This window comes from Podarcis gaigeae (genome assembly GCF_964106915.1).
Source record: "Podarcis gaigeae genome assembly, chromosome: 4".
Taxonomy (NCBI): domain Eukaryota; kingdom Metazoa; phylum Chordata; class Lepidosauria; order Squamata; family Lacertidae; genus Podarcis; species Podarcis gaigeae.
In genome coordinates this window covers 95,071,132-95,083,327 of record NC_139677.1, presented here as the reverse complement: position 1 = coordinate 95,083,327, position 12,196 = coordinate 95,071,132, and the positions used below count along the sequence as shown (strand labels likewise).

Below are 12,196 nucleotides of genomic sequence, written 5' to 3'. Positions count from 1 at the left end.
GCAAAACCCGGAAGTAACCCTTTCCGGTACTTCCGGGTCGCCGTGGGACGCAACCTGAAAAAACGTATCATGAAGCAAACGTAACATGAGGTATGACTGTATTTAATTATGGTTTCAGAGCATATCTGGATCTGAAGCTAGATTGATCCTGGCTTCTTAAATCTTGCTAAGATTTATCATTTGCCCAATAATAAATGCTGGAAATATAATGAGACTGAAGGTACCTTCTTTCACCTTTGGTGGACCTGCCCGAAGATTAAAGCTTTCTGGGAAATGATTTATAATGAAATTAAGAAAGTACTTAAATGTACTTTTCATAAGAAACCAGAGGCATTTCTTTTGGGTATGGTGGGCCAACTGGTGCCAAGGAGGGACAAGATCTTTTTTATGTATGCCACAACGGCAGCAAGGATTCTACTAGCAAAGTATTGGAAGATACAAGAGCTACCCACGCTGGAAGAATGGCAGGCGAAAGTGATCGACTTTATGGGACTGGCAGAAATGACCGGCAGAATCCGCGACCAGGAGAAAGAAACTGTGGAGGAAGATTGGAAGAAGTTTAAAGTATATCTTAAAAATCGCTATAAAATTGAGGAGTGTTAAAGTGTGAAGGGAAAGGAAGATGTATAATTACAGCTATATTTATTCTTTTTGATTTAATGTGATATTGAAAAGGAGAATAAGTTTAAATTTTAATTGGCTAAAAGAGTTGCTGAAAAATTGTGAAACTAGGATGCAAAAAGGGGAAGGTATGGGGAAGTCCGAGAAAAGAGGCTTACGAAAAGGAGGTTAAGAAAGTAGGATTTATGTTTTTTGTGTGTGTCTGTTGTTGTATGTATTATTTAGTGTTGTTGTGTCGATAAAATTGGAAAATCAATAAAAAATTATTTTTAAAAAAAATAGATTGATCCTGGCTTGTTCTTATTGTGGGAAGGTTTACTTTAGCAGAGTTAAACAATCCCCTTTACAGTGGTACCTCAGGTTAAGTACTTAATTCGTTCCGGAGGTCTGTACTTAACCTGAAACTGTTCTTAACCTGAAACACCACTTTAGCTAATGGGGCCTCCTGCTGCTGCGCCACTGCCGAAGCCCGATTTCTGTTCTCATCCTGAAGCAAAGTTCTTAACCTGAAGCACTATTTCTGGGTTAGCGGAGTCTGTAACCTGAAGCGTATGTAACCTGAGGTACCACTGTATAAGTTTATGCAGCAATCAGCTTGTTGCTGACTCGTCTAAGTTCTACTAATAAAAATGCCTTCCTGGTTAAAGATCCCTTTGAATCCCTCTTAAAGAATACACACACGAATCTGTTATCATGTTAATATAAAACTATTTTACTCTCAGATTCATTCAGGTTAACAGAACTGTACCTGAAGGCAGGCTTAGGTTACATAACAAGCAAATAAACTATACCAGAGGGAAGTTGTTCCTGAGGTGACTGCAGCTGAGCAGTTATCCTTCAAAACTACCAGCAACCGACAAACTGGTTGTCACAGCAACCGGTTAGAACACGGAGGCCGTTAGTCCTCTGTCAGAACGTTGCGCTTCACCTGCACCTTTACATCCCACACTTATCAAGCAGCATTTAAACAAATCACAGTTCCCAAAGTCTGGATTCAACAGGGAACTGTGGCTTGTTTAAAACTAATGGCGGATTTTTCCAAATCACTTCCTCCCAAAACCAGCAGCAAAAAAAGAAGGAGAGGGCATGCAAGCTCAAATCAAAACCTGGCTGATTCACATGGTTTCCTGCTATGGCTTGAACTATTTCTATATTTCAACATGCACTATATTGCTTTAGTCTGGATCACCTCTCTACTTCTCCTTTCATTCATGAAGCATGTACTGTACAACACAACCGCAATGCAACTAGAAGGATGACGCATTCGCTTCCACCACACAGGCAAAACAGAAGAAGAATTTTATCCTGCTCTGACTTTGCGGATGATTAATCCAAATTGCCCTCCACAATCCCAAAGGAGTCAAATTAACAGAGAAAGGGAGGGAGAGACCTTGTGCACGTTCTCCTATTGATTTCAACTGTTCAACTGAGCCTAGCTCCATTTTCACACTGAGGGTCCCAAGACATTCCACTGTGCTAATCAGTCATGTATTTAATTGCTACTTACCTGCTACAGCATCTGAGATCCATCACAGAAGCCTCTTTAATTAGGGATTAAAGTGGAAGCCAAATACGATAGCACACTGTTCCTGACAGGAAGGTAAATTAAATATAGTACTTCATTCTGGCCTGGGCAGGGGGGAGAGAAATTACTGTAGAAGTAACTATTTTTTACTACACAAATCCATTTGAAATAAATCCCATCCATTCTGTTTCTCTCGTTCTACACGCAAGTGTTTACTTGGCTTAGGGTTTCCTGACCTGGTGGAAAAGTTTGAAATTGTTTTGCTGAACTATATGTCTTTTAGCCCTTTTAGATTCTTAGGGTCTAATACAGCTATTGTTTGGAAACTGGCAAACAATACCTATGAAAGAATAACACATACAGAACCATGAGAAGTCTTGTCCTTAGTTTTGGTTGGGAACTTTAAGAAACCAAAGAAGGAAGTCATTGCAGTTTTGAAATCAGTGGTGGAAATCAGGGCAGTTTTGAAAGTTTCACTCCACCACCTTGATTCAAAACACTTTCCAGTTCTATACAAACATAAACAAAACCTGCTCCCTGATTCCAGGAACCACCATGCAATTATTATTATTATTTTACAATATCTTAAGAAATGTCCAAATGCAAAGCAAACAAGCAACTTTCCAAAATATATAGCATGTAAGAGAAGGCTGTGAGGGACACGGGTGGCGGCGTGGGTTAAACCACTGAGCCTAGGACTTGCCGATCAGAAGGTTGGCAGTTCGAATCCCCACGACGGGGTGAGCTCCCGTTGCTCGGTCCCTGCTCCTGCCAACCTAGCAGTTCGAAAGCACAAAGTGTAAGTAGATAAATAGGTACCGCTCCGGCGGGAAGGTAAACGGCGTTTCCGTGCACTGCTCTGGTTCGCCAGAAGCGGCTTAGTCATGCTGGCTACATGACCCGGAAGCTGTACGCCAGCTCCCTCGGCCAATAAAGCGAGATGAGCGCCGCAACCCTAGAGTCGGTCACGACTGGACCTAATGGTCAGGGGTCCCTTTACCTTTACCTTTAAGAGAAGGCTGTGAGGTGGAAGATTCCACAAGCACCTCTCCCCTCCCTTGGCAATTACAACAACAATAACTTCCATCACTATCAATTCCATGTCCTTTCACGACACTTCAATTCAGCTGCTTGAAAGGGTTGCCTCACTCTGCTTATTGTAACATCAATGCAGCCTGTAAAACACTACCAATTCTCCAACATCCCAGATCAGACCCACAAGTGTCTATATGAAGTCCTGTCAGCTGGGCAGCCCAGGACCTCCACACACACTGCCCAGGCTTGCACCCAGCGAAGTCCCTTCAGTGCTGCTAATGCAGTGGTTTGACTTCAGCCATTGTCTCTCAAGACAGATGGACGCCAACAACATTGCTTACTCATTAAGTGAAGCACATTGGGGCCAGAAAGCCGCACAAAACCCAAATGCACTGGCTTACATTGAGACACATTTTCCATTTCAATTCCCATTTGCCCAGTTTGGAGAGAGCCTTTTCGGAGCAGCACATGAATCGCTTTTTGTTCTTTACCACCCTGCCCAATTTGGCATCGACAGCAAACTTGGCCACTGCACTGCTCACCACAAACTCCAGCTCATTTATGAACATTTATCTTTGCACGTACAAATGGATGGATACCATTAACTCCTAAGCAGAAAGTAAGTGCTATGTTAATGGCAAAACCTGTTATTATCCGTGGCCCTGGATGCCTAACACCCACAGAGAGGGATATTTGAAGCAGGTTTCATGTTCCCTGCAATGCACACCAGTCCTGCTTCCACTACCCTCTGCCCACCATAATAACAGTGAATTTCTTTATAGCTTTACGCCTCCCACTTACTGGAAGGAGATACTAATGGCAATGCTGGATACTGCCTTATACCAGACAGTTTGTCCATCTAGTTCTATAAGACCTACTTTGATGGACAGAAACTCCCTAGGGCATGGGAGGCAACATCTCCAGATGTTGCTGGACTACAATCACCACTATTCCTGGTCACTGGCCATATTGGCTGGGGCTGATGGGAATTATAGTCCAACAACATATTGAGGGCAACACATTGGCTACACCTGCCCTAGGGCCTGGGGCAGAGGCCTTCCAGGTCACCTGCTACCCGTTCCTTTTTAAACTTGAGATACTAGTGGTGGAAACTGGGATCTTCCACCTGAAAAGGATGTACTCTACCTGACCTGCCAAGTGCCCCAGGAAAAAAAAAGGACATCCCATTTTTTTCACGCAAGATCTTAGTGGCCATTTTGGGTGCCACAATATCACATGCTGTAGGGCCACTCTCTAACCCCCAAAAAGTGGTTTTTGGGGGCTAGAGCAGGCGTCGGCAACTTAAGGTCCAGGGGCCACAATTGGCCCAAGGGGGTTGTTTAACTGGTCCACGAGCCGCCCCCCGAACAGAGCTGCCCACTTGGCAAGTCCCCATGCGCAGTGCAGGACACGGACTCGCTTCCACAGCACTGGAAATCGCATCTGCGCAGACGCAGACACTGGAAATCGCGGGCGCACAAGTGCACACAATCCGACCCACAGAGAGACCTCTGCTGAAGTGAACCCTGCCAACCTCTGGGCTAGAGTGTGGCATGGGTCACCTGACATGCCCGGGAGTGCGTCCTAGAAGACACGTGTTCTGGTTTCGGGTTCGAAAAAGTAGAATGGTATGCTCTACCACTAAGCTATACTCCCTCAAGTTGACCCTCTAATCTTTGCCAAAAGACTCCACTACAGAGATGGAAGTCAGGGAGCAGCTTATAGTTACTCTGACTTCTTTTTTTCTTATTTTCAAGATATATTTATTTACACCACTATATGGCCCAACCAAATCCTCTGAGTGGCTTGCACAATGGAATGCATATATCGAGGGCAGGAAATAATACATCAGGAAAACAGAGCAGTAAACAATAGCATAAGACTGTTTAATACAATGTCTTAAAAAAGGAGAGGGATACACAATGAGGACCCCACCTATAATCCTTGCCTGTTGGGGTTCCCAATCTGACAGCCAAGAAAGATGACCCATCTCACATTTTTAGAATCTAGGTTAACTAAACAGGTAAACCGCTGCGTACACTACATTGTTCCAGCCCCGTAAGGAAGAAAATAAAAAACCTCTGGCACATACCATTAAATGACTGTGCTATTATAAAGAAATTGGTGCCATTCACAAAAATACAGCCTTGTAAGTAAAAAAATGATGCTGCTGATATCTGGTGAAGCAATTTTTTTCTTTCGAAAAATGTTCAACAGTGCAGTGCAGCCTGCAGACACAGTAGTAGCTGAGCTATGGAGCTTATAAGCTTAGTGAGAGTGTTATCACTTGAGGGACAATTCAGAGCCTTTCAGCAAAATTGTATACATGGATTTAGGGGTGGTTACTTTTGTTTTGATTGCAAGAGTTTGCTCCCTGCACGTCCCACTGGAAGTGTTTTTCTTGAAGGGAACATCTGCGGCCTGAAAAATTGCAACACCACGTTATAATCTGCTGCCTGAAATAGTTACGTTTAAAGAATATGGGATCGGAGGCAAAGGTGAATCATTCCCATTTTGTGAGGAAGGGGTGAACAGCAGCAACATCTTAGTAACTGTGCATGTTAGCATTGTCAACAAGTCTAGAGAAAAAGAAAAGTCTGATCGACTACTGAGTAACAGTGGTTTAATATTCAAAATCAACAGCTTTTTGTGGCATGAAGCTAAATAATATTACCTGCTGATTGTTCCAAAAAGTCATAGAAAGTGGCAGGCTATTTGTTCATCTAGCCTAGTACTTTCCACTCTGTCAGCAGCTCTACCAGTCATCTGTTAGCACATCATTTTAACTGGAGGAGCCAGGATTGAATACAGGACTGTCTGTGCAAACACAGGAACATAAAGGCTAGCAACATCAACCCTGCTGTGTGAGAATTGCTTGCAGACAACCGCAGTGCCTGGAGACAGACAGTCAGGTTCTGCATCCATAGCAGTGAACAGAGGAGGAATGGCTGCTGGGAGGAGCTCAGAGAGAAGAAATGCCCTGGTGCATCTGCAGCAGCACAACCGGACACCTTCCTCTGCCCCAGCTGCAACAAAACATGTCTCTCCCATATCAGTCTCTACAGCCACAGCAGACGCTGCAACCTTCCAACAGTTTGACTTTACCCTGAAAACCAATCTGCTCCATTGTCTCCTGAGACAGACAGATGCCAACATACACATATACAGTCATACCTCGGGTTAAATGTGCTTCAGGTTGAGCCTTTTCAGGTTACGCTCCGCGGCAGAACACATTACTACCAGGTTTTGCCGCTCGCACATGCGCAGATGCTCAAAATGATGTCACGCGCATGAGAAGATGTGGCGAATCTCGACCTGCGCATGCACAGATGCACAGACGTGGGTTGCGTTCGCTTTAGGATGAGAACGGGGCCTCGGATTGGATCCCGTTCGCATCCAGAGGGACCACTATAGTTTATTCCTGTTAGAAGACATCATGCTACAAAATGATAGAAAAAACACTAGAATGACACATATGCTGAAGTAAAGAGTTGCAGCAGAGCTTTCCAAACTTTTCATGTTGGTGACGCACTTTTTAGACATACATCATTTTGCAACACAGTGTATACACACACACACACACACACACACATTTTTATTGGGGTTTTTTACATATCATTTCCAACATTCATTTAACATAACGTCTTATCTTACACAATATTTTAGACTTCTGTCAACCACCTCTGGTGATTTTCCATTCTTTATCACTTATTCTGCATTTCTTAATTTCTCTATTACTCTTAATTATCATTAACTAATGGTTCTCTTCATAGTCTTTTCGCAATATTTCAATAGTCCTCCTTACTGAACACTTGCAGTCCTACTAGTGCAATCTGTTCATTACAATTGCTTTTCAAATAATTCATATATTTACTCCAGTCTTCTAAGAATCTCTGGTCCCGCAAGATTCGAATCCTTCCTGTTAATTTATCTAATTCTGCATAGTTTGCGACACAGTAATTCAGCTTTGCTAGCAAACGGGCAGTTAAACCATCCCTTTATACGAGCTTTCAAACGACAAACCTACACACTGCAGCCAACACACTAACGTGTCGTGACACGCAGTTTGGAAAGCTCTGAGTTACAGTGGCCCAGCTGGATTCAGTCGGAAGCTTGGCATTTTGAGTTGCTGGAACCATGGTGTGGAGCATGATCGCTGTAGAGATTTGACAGGCATCCTCAACTTTTGGCTTTCAGGCACCTCTTGAAGTCCTTTTTATGCTGATACGACTTTGCTGCTGCTCAAAATTTTCCTGAGTAGCCAGCCATTTGAATGCTTTTTCTGTATTGCTTTTAGAAGGTTTTATGTTGCTGCTCAGCACCCTGAAGTTTTGCAAGAGGGCAGGATAGAGCTGCATCTGAAATGTGATTGCTCTGCTGCCAGTAGGTGGTAGTTATAGGGCTTTTCCTTTGCTTTACGGAAGAAGGATGAAATTGAGACAATGATGTTCCAAAGGAGCTTTCATCAAATCGGGACATCCGGAGTATGTTTAAGAGGAACCTCTCATGGGCAAGTGCCTGATCATCACTGTAATCATCACTCCTGAACACCAACACAGCTACTCATTTCCAGGAGGCTTGTACAGGATAAACCCCTGCTGGGTTGTGCCCTTCCTTGAACTGGGCATCTCACAGGGCAGGAAGCTATCTAAATCTCATCACACACACACAAGTTCTAATGTGCCCTGTGATCTCAGCAAGCAGGTTGCTAAGGCAACTAATGATTATAGCTGCTGGGTAAAATTTGTAGAATTGTTAATCAATTTCAATCTTGATACTGAGCTTTAGCAGCTTAAAAAAAAAAAAACCCAAAAGAACCAATGAGAAGGAAGCAGCACAGCTTCAAAAGCAGATCCTTTATTTTAAACAATTTCACACAACTATAAAACATAACAGTGTCCTTTTCTTCAGCATCACTTTGCAAGTGTGCATTAGCAGACAGAAGTGCTGCGAAACAACCGTAGAGACTTTGGGTTCAAATCCCAAATCAGCCAAGAAGCTTGCTAAGGGGTGGTTGTGGACAAGAACAATCTAACCCACCACACAAGGTTGTTGTGAAGATAAAATGTGGACCAGGTAGGGAGAACACAACATGTGATATACCACAAGCTCATTGAAGAAAAGGAGACAGACATATAATAGACACAGGCTTCTGAATTGTTGAGTGGCATCCAGCTAAGTCAAAGTAGACCCATTAACATCCATCAAGTTTAGTCCATTGTTTTCAATGAATCTAGCTTGAGTATGATCAACAACGATTATCAGTTATTAGGCTGATCTGCTATGGCAAGGAATCATCTTCTCCCAGCTGACTAAACAAGGGAGCATTAGTTAGTTATTTCCCTGCCTCCTTAAACCTTTGGTCCCCCAGATGTTGCTGGACAGATGTTGCTGTTCCCATCATCCTTGGGAATACCAAGCTGGCTGAGGCTGATGGGAATTGGAACACCACAACATTTGGCAGCCCATATTTTAAGTTTGCCATCTCAACTATACCAGCTTCCCATTTATGTACTGTCCAGCATAGGAGTCCCATCTCCTCTGGCCTTCACCTTCTATTCACAGTTAAGACTTCTGTGGTCCAATAGTCTAATCATGCACTACAGGATCTACACCCTCAACCAACTGCAAACTTAGGAATTAAATCATATTCACAACAATCCTTATTGCAAATAAGGGGGGGCCATACCTCTGGCACAATGTTGTACAACTTACACAGGTCATCTGAAAGTTGACTTGAAGAAACTTGTACATAAATCAGAGTTTTGTGTGTGTGGGGGGTGGCTTTTAAATATGCATTTATGCAAATTCTATTTGATTTGGGCTGCTGAAAAAGCACATATCCAGAACAGATTCTATGCCATTACGGCTGATGCATAAGCTGACCTTTCACTAGTCCTCTGCATTCTGAAAAGTAAGGAGGGATTACGGTACTCTTTCCCTCCATTGTTAAGCTCATGCCATTCATATTTCCACCATATAAACTAAGCTTCTTCTTCTATACCTATCTTAATTCAGTGCAGGCAGATGGCACTGGAAAGAGAACTCAGCAAAGAATTAATGGCTCTGGTGCCTTTTCCAGATGTTCTGGACTACAAGACCCATTTGTCCTTTCCAGCATGGTCAATAATCTAGGATGATGGGAGCTGCATTCTACACCAGCTGTAAGGCACTGTGAACACCACCTGGATGGCTTTATGCTTCAAAGTATACATTTGTTTAATTAATACATTTGTTAATTAATAAATAAGTTGGGAGAGGCTGTTCTATAACTTCATTGTTGCCGTCCATATGTTAAGACCCCAAAAGAAATTCAAAATGAAACAAAACGTTAGCCCAATTGTTTCATTATTGTGATATGTTATACATGGTATATGTTATATTTTGATTCATTATACATATTCCCTTAAAACACAGTAGGAATCATCACATAAGCCAGGGGTGGGGACCAACCATTCTCCTCATCCCACACCTCTCACCAGGACTGCTGTGTGCGCTCTCTCATACACGCTCACACACATGGGCTCCAGCGTGCGTGCACACACAAACCAAAAGCTTTAACCTACCGTAACTGGATTGCGTCCTTGAACTCTACTAATGCCTCTTTCTTGCTGAATGGAAAGTTGGGAGTAAGGCTGTAGAAAGATTTTACTTCTATGTAGCTGGCGCGCGCACACACAGAGACACACACACACATATATATATAGTGAGACCTCAGGTTACAGACGCTTCAGGTTACAGACACTTCAGGTTACAGACTCCGCTAAGCCAGAAATAGTACCTCGGGTTAAGAACTTTGCTTCAGAATGAGAACAGAAATTGCGCAGCAGTAGTTGGAGGCCCCATTAGCTAAATTGGTGCTTCAGGTTAAGAACAGTTTCCGGTTAAGAATGGACCTCTAGAATGAATTAAGTTGTTAACCCAAAGTACCACTGTATGTATACACATGTGTGTGTGTGTGTGTGTGTGTGTGTGTGTGTGTGTATACCTGTGTGTGTGTGTATATATATATATTTTCTACCCACCCTTCACCACAAGGCCCCAGGGTGAGTCAAAGCAATCTAATAATACAATTATAAAAGGAGGTTGAACACCACCACAATGATAAACCAAAAACAAAGGGAGCAGAAACTACCTTACAGAAGTGAAAGGCACACCCATGTTTGCTGCCTGCCAATCTGTTCCAAGATAGCAGAACCATAACATGGCTTAGCACTCCAAAGCTTTTCTCAAAGATTTCTCCAGATGTAAAATGTAGAACCATTTACTTCTAGAGATCAGTCAGGTAGAGACGGTTGGGTGCTTCTGTTGGCTGCTAAGAGCATCCCATTTCCTTTGTTAACGTAACCAGGCCAGCTTTTTGGGTAATGGCCCTAAGTATGAATCTTTAGTATCAGAAAGGAAGTTGTTTCATGCTGGGGGGGTGAAAATTAGCAGCCAGCCCCCCTCCCTCACCTGGCTGGTAGTGAGAAGGACAACAGCTAGCATAGAGTTGTGTGTGACAACTGAGCTAGAAGCGGGTTGCGGGCAGGAGCCTGCGAGGGAGAGCCATGCCCAGTTTCTGCTTGCATCCATGGCTGTGGCTTTGGGTGAAACAAGACCCTCTTGGGGTGTTATTGCTGTGAACCTGTACAGGTTGTTGTTGTTTAGTCGTTTAGTCGTGTCTGACTCTTCGTGACCCCATGGACCAGAGCATGCCAGGCTCTCCTGTCTTCCACTGCCTCCCGCAGTTTGGTCAAACTCATGCTGGTAGTTTCAAGAACACTGTCCAACCATCTCTTCCTCTGTCGTCCCCTTCTCATTGTGCCCTCCAACATCTTTCCCAACATCAGGATCTTTTCCAGGGAGTCTTCTCTTCTCCTGAGGTGGCCAAAGTATTGGAGCCTCAGCTTCAGGATCTGTCCTTCCAGTGAGCGCTCAGGGCTGATTTCCTTAAGAATGGAGAGGTTTGATCTTCCTGCAGTCCATGGGACTCTCAAGAGTCTCCTCCAACACCATAATTCAAAAGCATCAATTCTTCAGCGATCAGTCTTCTTTATGGTCCAGCTCTCACTTCCATACATCACTACTAGGAAAACCATAGCTTTAACTATATGGAGCTTTGTTGGCAAGGTGATGTCTCTGCTGTAAATGAACCATATGTTCACAGTCTCTGTTGTTCCTCATTCCAAGGAAACCAAACCCAGATGTAAACACATGGAGCCCCTGAGCTCTCACACTGCTCAGAGATTGGGGTGACATTCAACAATATATTATGTGAGTTCAGAAGACCATTTTAAATTACAGGGCAGAAACAGCACAGTAGGCGTCCCTCGATTAGTGTCTCCTATTCTTTTCTCCTTTTTCTTATTTTCTCACACCGTACCCTCATCTCTCAATCTTTAAATGGGAAAAAAAAACAAATTATGTTTCCCTAAGCTTATAAACTCTTTATCTTGCATGAGAGTCCCACTCTCTCTTCATTCAATTTATTGGTTACGTTTGGTTCTTCTTCTTCTTCTCCACCCCCACCTTCCTTTATTTGCGCACCGTTGCTCACTCGGGGTTTTATCTTCTGCTGTGCCTCACTGTCTTCCAGGAGCTATTCCAAGTCCCAAATATATTTCCTAAATATCTCCTGCAAGACACTCGCCTTGTTGCTTTTCCAAACAAACGTTTTACAAATCGCATACGTATATAAATACACTGCCTTCCTATAAAGTACAGATGGATACACAGGGCAATTTAAAAATCAAATTAGCATGGATAAGACACTCCAGCACTTGTCCTTGACTGATTTTTTTTTGTGGGGTAAAAGATTTGTGTGACATGTACTCAAACTGTCAACTCTCTAGCCTAGAACTTTCAGGGAGAAGAAACCAGCAGGAATATTATATACCCACACATATATATACACACAGAGAGAAATGGTAATTTCATTCTGTAGTCAATGTCAAATTGTGCATCCAGCTGACAAGAAGAGCATTCGGGAATATCTTAATAGGTTACATGCAATGTCATATCCATAATGTATTC

General features: G+C 43.1%; 1 protein-coding gene and 1 long non-coding RNA gene across 30 annotated transcripts in view; one reads left to right on the top strand and one right to left on the bottom strand.

The window, feature by feature from the left end:
• DLG2 (discs large MAGUK scaffold protein 2) overlaps nt 1-12,196 on the bottom strand; it is a 902,142-nt gene that overhangs the window by 390,911 nt on the left and 499,035 nt on the right. The window lies entirely within an intron of this gene.
• Nucleotides 1,352-2,687, top strand: LOC310843998. The gene is made up of 2 exons (XR_014563866.1): nt 1,352-2,221; nt 2,447-2,687. It is a non-coding gene; the product is annotated as an uncharacterized lncRNA (long non-coding RNA).